We start from the raw sequence: 12,480 nt of genomic DNA on the forward strand, positions 1-12,480 counted from the left end.
TGGGTGTAGCTGTTTCTGTCCATCATTGATCAACTGGAACTGAATTGGATCTTCTTTATGTTGAAGAATGGATTTATATTTTAACCAAGATCTTCTGGATACCATCACTGAAATGATTAATGATAGGAATATGAACTGACCAGAGTGATATAAAGATTTAATACTGGTGTAACTCCACCCAAAGACTAAAAGTGTGGGATTCTCTTCTTAATGGTGGAGATCAATGCCCCAACCTAGGTTGGATATGGTTGGAGTTGATCTCCACCAATAAAGAGAGAATCCCATACCAAAGGACTTTAGGATTGGGATTACCCTTAGTTAATATTAAAGGTTTGTTTTTGTTTTAGTTTTTTCTTCTAAAAAAAGTGTTACTGTTGCCTTTTGTTTTTCAGGCCAAAACATTTCTCCTTCCTACCTTTCTGCCTCACTTTTGAATGCTTTCTTGTAATAAAGAAAATGTTCAGCAACATCAAAGGGCTCTATTCATTTAATAGCACATGCCTCTTTCCACATCAGTAGCTTTAACATCTTCAGTGAGAAGGAAGAGAATTTCATTATAAATTTCAGCAAAATTGCTTGTTTAGAAAGGGAAGGACCTAGACCACACCATTTATTCATTAGAATGAGAGCCCTCAGGATTCCCAACTAACTTTGTTGTCTGAGCATTAGCTGTCATGCTTTCATCATGGATGGGTAATTTTTTTTCAATATTTACCTACAGGAGAGGTTTGTCTGAGTAGCAGTGGAGGAATAACAATACTAATGATAGTAACTACATTTATTCGTACTTTATGTTTATAAAGTCCTTTAAATATTTTTTGGTACTCATCCTTCCTGCCAACCCTATAAATTTGGTAGAGTAGTTGTTATTTACAGAAAAGAAAGCTAATTCTAAAAGTATATATTTCCCAGAACATTAACTCAGCTCCTTTTCTATATCCTTTACCTGATTTTTTCCAGTAGTGTGCTTCTTTGTTCATGTTTTATTTCTCTTACTAGATTATAATAACATTAACATATTCATAATTATCATGATATTTATGACCTGAAAGTATAGAAATAAATTTGGCTTTCAATATGGAAGTAAGAGGCAAGAGATCTGAGTTCAAGTTCCAGTTCTATTACTAAGTACTAAAAATAAGTACTACTAAATGGTAAGTGTATGAGCTTGAGCAATTTGTTTTACCTCAAACTTGCTGGATCTCAATTTCCTCATCTGAAAAATGAGGAGTGCTGAATTAGATGATCTTTTGTGTCTCTTATAGTACTAGCTATTTATAAATTTGCTTAATTTATTTGTATAGAACCAGTCTTGAGAAATATTTTAATAGTATTTTATTTTTTTTCCAATTACACATAAAGACAATTTTTGACATTCATTAAAACAAATTTTTGAGTTCCAAATTTTCTCCCTCTTCTCCCCTTCCTTAGGGTAGTAAGCAATTTCATATAGGTTATATATTTGCAATCATGTAAAACATATTTCCATTTTAGTCATGTTGTGAAGGAAGAAACAAAATAAAAGGAAAAAAAGACACACACAAAAGATAAAATTAAAACAATATGTTTGATATGTGTTCAGACTCCATCAGTTCTTTTTCTTGATATGGATACAATTTCCCATAATTTGTCTGTATTGGAATTGCCTTTGATTATTGTATTGCTGAAAAGAGGTAAATCAATCATAATTGGTCATTGTACAATGTTGCTATGATTGTGTACAATGTTCTCCTGGTTCTGCTCACTTCACTTTATAGTTCATATAAGTCTTTCTTTCCAGGTTTTTCTGAAATCTGCCTGCTCTTCATTTCTTATAGTACAGTACTATTCCATTGCATTCATATATCACAACTTGTTTAATAATTTCCCAATAGATGGGCATCCCTTGATGATGATCCCTAGGAAGATATTTTGATTTTTTAAAATAGTATTTTATTTTTTCAAATACATACAAAGATCCCCCTTTGCGAAACCTTGTGTTCCAGATTTTTCTCCCTCTCTTCTTTCTTATCCCCTCCTCAAACAGCAAGCAATCTTATATGTTTAATGTGTGTAATTCTTCTACACATATTTCTATATTTATCACACTGAGCAAAAAAAAAAAAAAAAATCAGATCAAAAAGGGGGAAAAACCTAAAAAAGGAAAAAAAAATCAAGCAAATAAAAAGCATCAACCAAAAAAAAAAAAAAAGATGAAAATACAATGCTTTGATATGCATTCACTCTTTATATAGTTCTCTCTCTGGATGTGGATGACACTATCTATCACAAGTCTATTGGAATTGCCTTGAATCACCTCATTGTTTAGAAGAGCCAAATCCAACACAGTTAATCATCACATAATCTCATCACTGTGTACAATGTTCTCTTGAGTCTACTCATCTCATATAACATATCCTTTGCTTGCATTTCATTTTTGAATAGTTTCAGTGACATCATGGGTAATGATTTGACTTTAGTGTGAACTTGATTTCAGAATTGCACAAAGTCATCAGTCTCACTCTCACTTCTTGAGTCATTGAGGCCACTGGCAAGAATTTGGGACAAATGGTGATAACTCTAGATGCAGTGGATAACCTTGGAGTTTTAAATGTCTGACTAAGTTCTAAGTGCTCCACAGTGCTTGCTACAGCCTCCTTCAGGATCATTGGAACAAATTGTTTATATCCATCCTTCCTATTGGGGAAAATCTTCACATCCCCCTAATTTATAATGCATTTGAGGTCTACTGGTTATCTTCAACTTGGTTTAGCTCCTTTGCTGAGATATTTTAATAGGATATAGCCACTGTGCCACTCTGCATGCTATAGCTTGTTGGAGCCACGGATGAGACTGGGTGATAAATGGACACTGAAAATGGATGAGTAGCCCTGAAAAGGGTTCAACAAGTCTTTCCATCAGAAATACTAGATGCTCTTTGAATACCCCCACACACACACCATTAGACAAAAGAGATGTACTAGCTACTCATTATTTCATATTTGCAAATATATATTTTTACCTTGTTTATTAGTGTTCACAGGTATATTTTGAAACTGGAAACTTCTGGGAAACAGAGACCTACTTAATAGCCCAGTCTGAACTTGGCTCTATCTTTGTGACATGCAAGCTCGGCCCAATTTAACATGCATTTACTGAGCATCAGGCTCAGTACTTACTGTATGCCTTACAAATGAGGCACAAGGTATCCTGACAAAGCACAAGAAGAGATATTTATTAACAGCCTACTGTGTTCAGAATGCTAAATGAGACACTGGAGAAATTTTTTTAAATTATATAAGACCAGTGCCTATCCTTTGTGGAGATGAGGCTAATAGTGGAATAAGGTACCAGATGAGATCTATATAATACAATATTATATGGTAAGTATGTTAAAGAGTTGGAAAACAAAGCATTCTGTATGGGGGAGGTCCATATCAGCCTAGGAGATAAGGGAAGATTCCTGGTGATGTCAGGCTTCTAATCAGGTTTAAAAGTGGGGTGGGGGTGAAGGAAGGGTATTCCTAAGCATAGGATACTGGTTCAATAGTACAGACCATCTATAAAGGGAGAGAGGGGCAAAGTTGTCCAGTTTAGCTGAAGCCTGAACCGTGTGGGAAGCATCAAAATGCAATATGAAAGGCAGTGGGTTTAGAATGAGAAGATAGGATATTTGAATATTGATTATTCTACAAACTGTTTGGGTTAGCCATGAGAGTCACTTGTTGAACATTTATTTCAGTTTCCTCCTCTCTAAAATGAAGGATTTGAATGAGATGATTATGATGATTCCTTCCCATTCTAGACTGATGAACCTGTGAGATAAGGCCGAAGAGTAGGGTAGGATATCGTGGGCTCATGGAAGATCTTGAATGCCTTAGCACTTTATCCTCTTGCCTATGGGCCAGAAATCAGGAACACTTTTAGTATCAAAAATGTTTTAAAAGAGTGGAATTAGAAATTTTGGTTATCCGAACATAATTTGTGAATAGTCCTTTCTAATCTCAAGACACAATCTGGATTTTTCAGTCCCCTAATCCTTCATTCTCACTTCCTGAACACTCCCTCTATGGTAGTCTAACATATCATAAGGCAGGTTTTGGTTGATGGTTTATAGTACTTCTATATTAACATGGTTTGGCTATGCTCAAGAATAATGCAGATAATAATAATAAAAAAATCTCAAAACAATATTGTCCCAAACATTCTTTCTTTGTAGCTCCCCAGTGAACATTATTTGAAATCTACAACATTGTCTTTTGCCAGTTAACTGCCCTAGTTAAATGATCAGGACCACAGAGAAGCATCTGCTATTAGACCTTCCTTAAATAGCCTAGAGCAGGGCAATGGCTAATTCCAGATTCTCAAAATAGTTTCCTAATTGGTATAAGGTGGCTAAATCTCCAAATCAGTCTTTAGATAGCAGAGCTTCCAGTTCAATATATCTTTTGGTAGAAGAAACCAAATCCAGTTAGCAGATATTGTTTGGCAAGTAAGGAGAAAGAGGGGGAAGAAGAGGGGAAGAGAGAGACAGACAGACAGACACACACACAGAAAGAGACAGAGAAAAACAGAGAGATAAACACAGAGAGACAGAAAGACAGAGAGAGACAAAGACATAGAGACAGAGATGCATACAAAGACATTTTGGGGGTGTGTGTATGTATATATATGAGAGGGTGAGAAAGAAAAAGCGTTTCAATTTGCACCCTGAATTCATTAACTCTCTAAATGGAGGTGAATAGCATGTTCCATGCTGAATCCTTTAGAGAGGCAACTATATGGTGCAATGGATAGAGCATCAGCCTTGGAGTCAGGGTCTTAGACATTTATCACTTAGTAGCTGTGTGATCCTGAGTGAGTCACTTAACCCCAACTGCTGAATCAAAATAATAATAATGAATCCTTTGGAAATGTGGTTGGTCATTGTGTTGATCAGAAATCCTGAGTTTCTTAATGTTTAAATCTAATTCACTTGCATCTTATGGCTTTATCTCCCTGATGTCCTCTTAGAGAATGAAGGACAAACAACAAGTTAGGAGACCTGATTGAGTTCTAGCTTTGTCAAAGACAAAAACTATTTGTGTGACCTTGAATTTCTCTGTCCTTCAGTTTCTTTCTCTTTAAAATGAGGATGTACATTAGTAGAATGGACGCTCCTTGAAGGCAGGGAATTGTTTTATTGTTATCTCTGCAACTGCAGCCCATAAGAGATATTTAATTAATGCATATGAGATTGAATTGGAGGAGATTAGATTACAATATTTATCTACTATAAACCAAAGAAAACATTCTGGTTTATTTTGAAAGTTTTTCTGAGACATTGCCAAATTTTTCATGGCTAATCACTATTATTAATCTTTATTTACAAAGGAATGCCCAATTAGGCACCAGAATGCCTAGGATAAAAGGTCATTTTTTCTTTGTGGGCCTCAATTATCTTATCTACAAAATGAAAGAGAAGAAATGAAGTCACCAAGGTTTCCTTCTAGGTTTCCTTCTGACATTCTATATTCAAAGTCCCTTCAAGATTTAACATTCTCTGTTCTAAGATCCCCTCTGGTTCTGACAAAATCCATTTCTACTTTTTTGAAAGGTTCAATGGTATTTTCAATGCAAATAGAAATACTATCTAGACCAAAGAAAGTTTAGAATCCAATTATAGAACTAGTGAATGGGAGACAGTAACAGTACAATTTTCAGATTACTAATCAGCACATTGTAGTGGAAAGAGCTTTTCATTGTGTCTGAGGTTGAAGAACCTGTGATCAAATTATAGCTCTGTTATTTATGAAAGTTCAATAGATTCTTAGGCCTTTTTTTTTACTCCAAAATTTCTTTTATTTAGCTGAAAGTATCCTGAAAAAATTGTGATAATGGACCTATGTACAAAAGACTTTAGAAAGAAAAAAGCATAGAACAAAGAATGTATACCCTCATGTCCCATCATACAAACAAAAAAACTGGAAAATAGCCATGAAAGACAACTCTTCCAGAGAGGTTCAACAAAGAGATACATCTGTCTGTCTGTCTTTGACCTCTTTCAGAGACCAAAGTTTACGGACAAGCATACTTTGTCTCCTCATAATTCCCTACTGTTGCTGGTAGCAGTATTACTTAAAAAGGAACAAAAGCTAGAACTTGCTATTGGAAAACTGACAGTGGAGAAACCATCTTAGTACTCCAATTCTCAGTTTACAATCTTGAAGGTAAGTTCATCCTAGGGAGATTCAGCATGGAAATGTAGTTCTTGTGATCTTGGCTTACCTCTAAGAAATACTCTGATGTAGAATGTTTGTCAATCAGGTCTGTGTAAAAAGATATTAAACTTATAGCCTTATACAATTTTTGGTGGGGGTTGTCAATGTCATGTGGGTGAAGCTGTACTTGCTCCACTCAAAGCCTGTGTGGACACAGTTGAAAAAGTGGTATTTGTCTGACCACAGATAGTTCTTGCCTCCATGATTGGGTAGAAGTAGATATCTTCTGCATTCTCCTCTCCTGTGACTTGCAGCTGTTATTGAGAGAACAGCAGATATTGAAAGTCCTCTTCTGAATCTACCAGATGAGCATCAAAAGGCAGCTCATGGGAGGTAAGCAAACTGGGGGTGTTCTTGCCAGCATCATAGTTATCTAAGCTCTGCTGGATCAAGTTTTCCATCAGCACAGCTTTTCTTTCTCCTTTGCCCTCAGTCTCAGCCTCCCCTTCAGCTCTGGCCTCTTAGTCAGCTTCTGACTCTTCTGGGACACCTGACTGGAAGGTCTCAGTTGGATCTGAAATTGGTCTTTGGGTTCTCACATTTTATTAGGAGGTGTTAGCTCTTTCTTGAGGATGGGGAATCGGGGGGGGGGGGTCACTCAACATCTTGCTGTGGTTTCAGCTTGTACAACAGTTTCTTCTGGAGTACATCCTGGTGATGCTCACAGAATCTAACTCTGGCCATCTATGCCTTGAGTTGTTGCTCTCCCAGTAACCCACATCCATGTTGGGCCCCCTTACCCAGATCTTGCCTTCAATGTCCTGGAAGATCACCTGGAATTGACTATAGGCCTTCTCTTTGAATATCAACTATATATTAGAACTAATGGAGGGATCTGCCCCTTATTAAAGCCATCCAGGCTACTTTTCAAATGTGTTGACCCTTCAGAACTTAGAAATTTCATCTTCTATAATGATGATCATATCTCTCTAGAAATGGAGATTCTTGCCCTGTTGTAAATCTGTCTTCTTCAGTTCTTTGGTTTCCTTCTTTGCCAGCATCTCATCAGTTTCTTCCCAGATGTTTCAAATACCTTCATCAATCCTTTCTAAGACTCTATTGCTCTGAGAGGCTCAATTTCTCATCCAGGGCCTCTTGAAGACTAAGAGGTAGTAAAGGTGAGATAAAAGACACTGAAGAGGTGGATGATGTAGAATCATGTCTCCTCCTGTGTCTGCTCTGGTGATCCCTCCTTGGCTCACTTTCAGAATCTCTAAATGAGAACATTCCTGAATTTGGGGCTGTGCCTACCTTGAATTTCTAGGTCTCTTTCAGAGTTCTGACATTTCTTTGATTTCCTCCTATTTTGCTCTTCCTTAAAATCTGATCCTGTTTTTCACTTCTAGCTACACCTTTAGGCGTCCTAGCTGTATTTGCTTCACCACTACCTTTCATGCTGCTCTGGCTCTGTCTCTGGCTCTAGCTACTACTCGGTGGCCTGCCTCTGGCTTCTGGAGGCCAGGAGTACAAACTAGACCACAATCTTGATTTCTGCCTCCTACCCATCTGTCAATTTGGATACAACTGCTAATCTCTGGATCTTAAGGTTTTGAGAATGTTTCCTCTTACAGAAGTTCAGTTTAAACAAATAAACAAACACCACAAAATGATAGGGACTAGAAGGGCCTAAACTAGCTTCTAATTGTCTAAGATCTAATCTAAAATTTAAAGGCCTAAATTTTGTCTAAAATTAAAGGCCTTCACCTTTGTCACCAATGTTTATTTCTTCTTCATCACCTTTGGTTATTTTCAAAGAGAAAATGAGTCCTGGGAGCTCTGTTTTGTTATTGTTGTTGTTTTCTGATGTGCTACTCTAGAGGAATTCCCTGCTGTCTAGTTTTTCCTCCACCTGATAGAATAAATCTGTCAATCTTAGTGAGACAGTAGGAAGATAGTGATTTTTTTCCTTTTTTAGTGGCAGCTTCATAACACTGCATTCAGATTGGTCCTCCCTGTAAGGTACAGGAAGTAAGGGTATTTTTGTAGATAGATTTGTTACTGCATTCTCACCTCTTTAGAGAAATTTGCATGTTGATTTGTGGAAGGTTGAGTTTCACTTAAAAATCAAATACATTTTTTGAAAAGGGTTTTATTATAGCAATACTAAGAGATCATATCCAGAGTTACTTTAGCTTTTCAGGCTACATTCACAAATGTAGTGGCCTCGATTCTGTGATTAAATTTAATAAAGTTTAATTATTGCTTCAGACAGAGCATCCTAGGTATTTAAATAAAGGAGCTTCCTAGACTAAAGATCTTCCTTTCTGAAGAACTATGTCAGGAAGGGGATGCATCAGGGATCATAAATTCTCCTTTGCCTTTTTAACACTTTATGGGCTCCCAGGCTGCCCCAACAATAGGATAGGGAATGACTCTTAACAGCTCATTAAGGTTGTTTTTACCAAATGCTAATAATAAAAAGAAACCCTAAAAGCCTGTCTCATTTTTATTCAGAATGCCCTACTGCCGAATATAAAAAGATGCCATAAAATGGAAATGCCAGAGAAAGCCACTAGATGCAGAAGCAACATTAAGATTTCCACATTAACTCGTAATCTAGGAGGTATTAATGGGTGGATTTGGCAATAGGGTAGTTGCTGGAGAGAACAGAACTTCTCTACCTACAGCTTGAAAAAAACTGTGTATAGATAATAACATATATTAAACATATGTGTATTATTGCAATATGCAAATAACTAATAAAAGCATAGTTTGTGTGTCTATAATAGAGAAGCAATATCATGTTCATGTTAAAACATTTTATTTCGTGTCTATTCCTACAATATATGTAAAGGGTGGAAACATTCCTTGTAGAATAATGAGTTCATTTCCCTACTCAATTTCCTGATACAGATCTGTAAGACCTCTACTCTAATGCAGCTTAATATTAGTCTGTAGTATTAAAACAGATTTGTGAACAGCGGTAGGAATATGTGGGTGATGGGAGAATATGAATCCAAAAAAAATCTGGGAACTGAAAAGAAGTTATTAAATTATTATATGAATTATGAATGTCCTATTTCATTTTTACTTATATATACATCTCAAATCTATATATATGACCATGTGAATTATATGAAACTGTTCTATAAAGCTTAAAATCCTATATAACTGTCAGTGGCTATTATTATTATTATGAATGATGAATACAAAAATTTAAATGTGTCCCTAATCCTAGATATAAGATTATGTGAAAGATGAATATTTTATCTCAATCAGCTTATAAATCTCTCTCTAGAGTGAACTATCTATAGCCCTATGCATATGGGAAATAACGTCATTTATCATTCATATAAATATTTATATCCTTTCTGCTTTAATTTTCAGGTATTATTTAACTTCACATTCTTTCCATTCAAAATCCTATTGCAATACTGTTCCTTTTAAATAGATGTTAGCCATCTCTGAAAAGTGGCTTTATAATTTTCTTTCTCTGGAATCTATTCCGATCTGAAAAATACAAGACTGAGTAGAAAGATGAGCTTGTGTTTCTGAACAGCCAGACACTCTGACAAGAGGTGTCGATCATTGAAAACATTCGATTTTATCCAGGATCTTTGCTGTTACGGATATGTGAGCAAGACTTTGAAATATTGTATCATTCCTCCCCGAGATCACCAGGAACCCCAAATCATAAATTAGTATGAGAAGATTGTACATGTCAGTTTTGTACATCTATCCCCTGAATTTGTTAGATTATTTTGTTTTCTTTAGATTAAGGTTGTTGTGGAACATAGATACATTCACAGCTCACTAGGGCCATGCCACATGCACGTCTGAAGTGATTTATGGTTCTCTTCGATGCCTTGGCTTTTTTAAGGGAGAAGATAAGGGAAGTTATAGACTATTAGACTTGACTTTTTTTTTTTTTTTTTCTGAAGGTGGGGTTAAGTGACTTGCCCAGGGTCACACAGCTAGGAAGTGTTAAGTGTCAGATCAGATTTGAACTTGGGTCCTCCTGAATTCAGGGCTGGTGCTCTATCCACTGCGCCACCTAGCTGCCCCCTAGACTTGACTTTTTAAATTGCAAATACAATATGGCTAAAAGGTGTGGGTGGGTGGGCATGTGCCAGGGAGAGAGCTCTGAATATTTCCCAGGATTCCCGGTTATCAAAGTTTTTTTAAATGAGCTCCTAAAGTTCTTTAGTGAGATACCTCTGGAAGTCACACTGATGACAAATCCTAGATAAACCAGATCCTTATGAGAATCTTTCTAATTCATCAGAGACAGATTGTGAATCCAGATCTTACCTTTTACCACCAGATGGCCAAGTTGTGTCTCCCTGCCACCCACTGCCTCCCCAAGGAAAGGAGAGGATTAGTGCACTGGGAATCTCCAGTCTCCTGCCCTGCTCAGCCCTGGCACAAACTCGAAGGTTAAATCAATGGGGAGTGGCCTTTGGTTTGGAAAAACTGCTGAGTTCCACCATATGGGCTGCTCCGGGCCCCAGAATATGCTTTATTGGCAGGGCTTAGAGGTTTACAAGCAATCTTCTTGAAGTTTTAATGGTGCCTTGGATGATTTATCCTATTTGGAGAGTCACTGCTATAAGGAGACACCCAGTTCCTGGGCTTTTGCTTTCGTTTATTATCAAAACCTTTAATCTTTCCCACAATGCAGCCCCCATCTCCCATAAATAACCTCATTATGGCCACACAAAGAACATGTAGCCACTCTCATATAAGTTTGGACTTTTCAAGTCATAGTTTTTGGAAACCAGTTTAGCTAAAAAAGCAGATTATTTTAGAGGGTTGGGAAGTTTGTTACAAAGGAGTAGAAATGGTCTGGATATCTGTTCATACAGTGTGTGTTTTCAAACCTCCAGCCATTACAAGTAAGTTGATGGACCTAAGGAAAGATAGTCTCAGAAACCCTACAATCTTAAGTCTTTCCTTCCATTCTGAGTTCATGTTTTTAATATGTTAGGATCTCCTCTCATTGCCCTGATCTTATTTAGTGGGAGAGGAGCTGTCAGTAATGTGAGTTTAAAACACACAGACTGAATTCAGATAAATTATGCAAGTTTTCAATTTTAGGACATCTCTTTCTAGGTCTCAACACATTTCCCAGAAAAAAGAAGAGATTTTTCTAATGAATTAGAATACATAATCTTAGATTTCTGATGTTCATAGACATACAATTTTAGAGTTGGTAGAATTCTTACAAGTTTAACTACATCTCCTTATATTACAATGAGAAAGTAGTGTCCAGAAAAGGAAAGATACTTGCCCAATGTGTGCATATATATAGGCTCTATAGGAAAAAAACACATCATAGTTCTAGAACTAGAAGAGACCTCTGGGGTATTTAGTCTAATCTTCTCTCCTGTTTCACAGATGGGGAAACAGAGTCCTTGAAATTAAGTAACTTGCCCAAGCTCACATATGCAACAAATATCAGAGATGGGATTTCAACCCAAAACTGCTCCAGAGGCAATGCTCTCTCAATTACCAAGCTGTTTCTTTAATAATAGATAGTGTTTCTCTAGACTTGAACACTTAAATAGTTTTCTCACAATATCCCTGTGAGGTAGGGGCTATAAGTATCACTCCCTCTGTTTTTGAGATGAGGAATCTAAAGCTTTGAAAAAGTAAATGAGAGCCTTAGAATTATGCAGCTACTAAATGTTGGAAGGGGGACTTAAAAGAAGGTCACATTGCAAATCCAACTAGCTTAATGTTCATATAAAGAAACGGATGTCTTTCAGGAGTGTTTTAAAATTACTTGGATAGTAAGAGCCCCTGTTCTCAGCCCCAGGTTTTCCAATTCCAAATTTGATGCTTTTAACCATAATACCAAATACATAGCAATACAAATCCTATAGTAGGTACATATACTATATGTAGTATATATAACATCTATATATTATAGCATATCTAGGTACATTTTTGTATGTAACTATTTAGACTAAAAAGCTATGTATTAATTTTTATCTAATTACTTTATTCAGATCTCTCATTTACTGTATACTATTTACTATATACTACTGCATGTTACCTCCAGAATACCTAAAAAAAGGTCAAGAAACTAGTGCAAAAGAAAACTAGAAACACATTCTCAATTCCTATAATACCTGTGCTAAAATGACCAAAAAGTCTAGTGGCTTATAAACATAACTGTATACAAAGTTTTACACACTTTGTAACTGCACAAATATGTAACAAATGTACTTACAAGAATGTACTTAAGTTTCTTCACAGAACTACTTGTGAAATGAATTAGCAAGCCCCTAGTTTTAGA

At 36.3% G+C, this 12,480-nt stretch overlaps 1 pseudogene; it reads right to left on the minus strand.

Moving 5' to 3' along the window:
- Positions 1-6,154: 6,154 nt before the first annotated feature.
- On the minus strand, positions 6,155-7,240 carry LOC141552733 (splicing factor Cactin pseudogene; annotated as a pseudogene).
- Between the last annotated feature and the right edge of the window lie 5,240 nt (positions 7,241-12,480).

This window comes from Sminthopsis crassicaudata, chromosome 2 (assembly GCF_048593235.1).
Source record: "Sminthopsis crassicaudata isolate SCR6 chromosome 2, ASM4859323v1, whole genome shotgun sequence".
NCBI classification, from domain to species: Eukaryota; Metazoa; Chordata; class Mammalia; order Dasyuromorphia; family Dasyuridae; genus Sminthopsis; species Sminthopsis crassicaudata.